This window comes from Montipora foliosa, chromosome 4 (genome assembly GCF_036669935.1).
Source record: "Montipora foliosa isolate CH-2021 chromosome 4, ASM3666993v2, whole genome shotgun sequence".
Lineage (NCBI taxonomy): Eukaryota > Metazoa > Cnidaria > Anthozoa > Scleractinia > Acroporidae > Montipora > Montipora foliosa.
In genome coordinates this window covers 16,487,799-16,490,298 of record NC_090872.1, presented here as the reverse complement: position 1 = coordinate 16,490,298, position 2,500 = coordinate 16,487,799, and the positions used below count along the sequence as shown (strand labels likewise).

The following is a 2,500-nucleotide window of genomic DNA, read 5'->3' as shown; positions in this document are numbered from 1 at the left end:
CAGTTCACGAAAAACAACGTGAAACACCACAGCGTCGCGATGTGTTTGTTTGCCTATTTTAGCTAGGAATTCGTATATTCTTAAATGAAGCACTATAAAACGAGATTAGAAAATAGAAATAGAAAATACTCTACTCTGCAGTGTAAGTTGTTTTAAGTTGAATGGCGTGTCAACAGTTCAAGAAAACCAACAACTCGAAAACAGCAAACCAGAAAGTGTTGTCAGCAAAATCATGTGAATACTCGCCTTTTTCAAGGATAACCAGAACTTTTATTCCATTGCTGATGTTTTTCCTTCCCTTTGCTACGGTTAGTAAGCGAAAATTGGCATTTTAAGAGGTAAAATCCAACGTTTCGTCTCGTCGTAGTTAATTCTCAATTAGTCACGACAGTTTCAGAACGGAACAGATTTCGGACCGTGGTCTGTATCGTAAAAAGCTGGACGGGCTACGAGCGCGCGATTAGCCAATCAGATTCAAGGATTTAGGATTCCGGCCCGCTAAGAAGTTTCAGAAAAAAATAGGTAGTCTGTATCCCGGGGCTGTATATAAACAGCATTGTTCACATTAGCGCCAGTTGAGTGGTGTCTTTGTCATTGACAGGAGTTATTCTGTCTCGTAGTCCTTTGAATATTTAACTAAGTAGGATTTCGAAATTCAGTTCCAATAACTTGAATAATATTACCTTTCCTTAAACGACACTCCTGTGCTTGTCTTCCTATCTTACAACTTCTATAGGCAAATGCTGTAGGTTAATAACTTCTTGTTAAGTTTCAAGCAATCTGAACATAGTTTCGAGGTCCAAGGAAGTCAAGCATGGAGGCACTAAAACTCAGTGTAGAAATTTCATCCAAAACTGTTTTAAAAGATCTCATATTTCGAACACATGTATAAATTAACCGTTCCTAAAGACACTAATCCAAAGATCGTTGCTGAAGCTTTGAGTAGAATCTATTCGAAACTTATGAAATATAACTTGAGTTTAATCATTTAACGGGGCCGCCATGCGAGACACAACACCAAACTCTGGAAGGTAGTCTATGGCCGCGTATTCAACGAGTTCGTTGAGTTTACTTTTCTACCCTTTCCCTCCTGAGAGCGAGATGTATTGATTTTAAATTTTACTATGGCTGGCGCCAAACAATTTTACTCCCCGATTGGGGGCGCTTTTGCTGTCAATGGATTAGCTAATTTATGCTGCCTTGTTGACGATTTATGGAATATCTTATTAAATACAGAGAATATTCCCTCTTTTTTTGCAACACAAAATGCAAGTCTGGGCTCTGTGACGTTTGCCTCGTCGCTTATTTAACCTTATTGCTTACCTCTAACAAAACATTATAAGCAAATCGTAAAACTTTGGCTTTCTGTTTCAAAGCTTGCTACAATGCTGCTGAAAGAGAAATCAGAAACAAAGTTGCCGGATTGATCAAAGCCATGACCTAATCTTCATTTAAACTTAGAATCTCATATTATCTTACAAATACGGTTACCGAAGTACTGTACTTCGTATAGAGAATATCATACACAAAAATGCCAGAGCAATGTACGCAAGTATATAGAAAAGCTCAACAATTACAATTAGGTGGGTGACACTTCATGGCACTCCCTAAAGTTTGGATTCCATTAAGGAAAAGAAAAGTCATTTGAATTGATTTGCAAATATCACTCCATTAAGGCTAATTGACTTTATTTACTAGCTATCAGCCAAGTATTTCAAAAACATCACGATTCAACTCTTTTTCTAACATAATTACAATCTTCAGTGCGAGAAGCAATTAATACATGCATGACGGGTTTCCTGAGCAAAAACCTCACCTTAGAATTATAGACGTTACAAGGTGGAAGATCGTTTGTACATACGGAAAATCATAACTTTGATTGTCTTCAAGCCGAGGTGACGATTGCTTTTGCATGTTTCTTTGCTGAGAGAACCAGATTTAAATCACCGCACAGACTCGATTGCTTAACTTAGTTACCTGTTAAATGAAGTCCAAGCTCCAATATATACGAATCATCACACCATCGCACAGTTCCACGAGATACAACTGGTAGAGAAAGAGTATTAACGCTAACGATAAGTACTTAAGTTCCCAGAACCAGCTCAGTAAACTTTTAGGGGAAGAATGTGACAAATCAATTCGCTACAAACCTTATCGTCACAAACAGTTCAGCAAAATGTCTCAGAATATTTTCCACAGTCCTACACGAGAGATCCTGGGGCCCGTTTCTAGAAGGTCCCGAAACTTTACGGGCCATTAATTTACGGGTGTCACAATTCCCTCTATATCTCAAGAATGGAGGAGACTTAAGTCGTCAAACTTCACAGCCATTTTGCTTTTTGTTATCTTGAAAAAATGTCAAAATATCGGCTTTTCCAAACAAGCGGTTGACAGTTTCACAAATGGCTTTTCGGACCCGAAAAGTTTTCGGGACTTTCGTGAAACGGGCCCCAGCTGGGCTCACTCCCGGCTTCAAGTTGTGTCTTCCAAAACTCAGAGG

The 2,500-nt window shown here is 38.7% G+C and overlaps 1 protein-coding gene across 1 annotated transcript in view; it reads right to left on the bottom strand.

Moving 5' to 3' along the window:
• Positions 1 to 2,500, bottom strand: part of LOC138001068 (uncharacterized) — a 424,432-nt gene that overhangs the window by 234,811 nt on the left and 187,121 nt on the right. The window contains exons 9-10 of the mRNA XM_068847736.1: positions 1,978 to 2,046; positions 1,324 to 1,391 (exon numbers count right to left, since the gene is read on the bottom strand). The gene's annotated coding sequence lies outside the window, so the exon portion shown is untranslated. The remainder of the gene's footprint in view (positions 1 to 1,323; positions 1,392 to 1,977; positions 2,047 to 2,500) is intronic.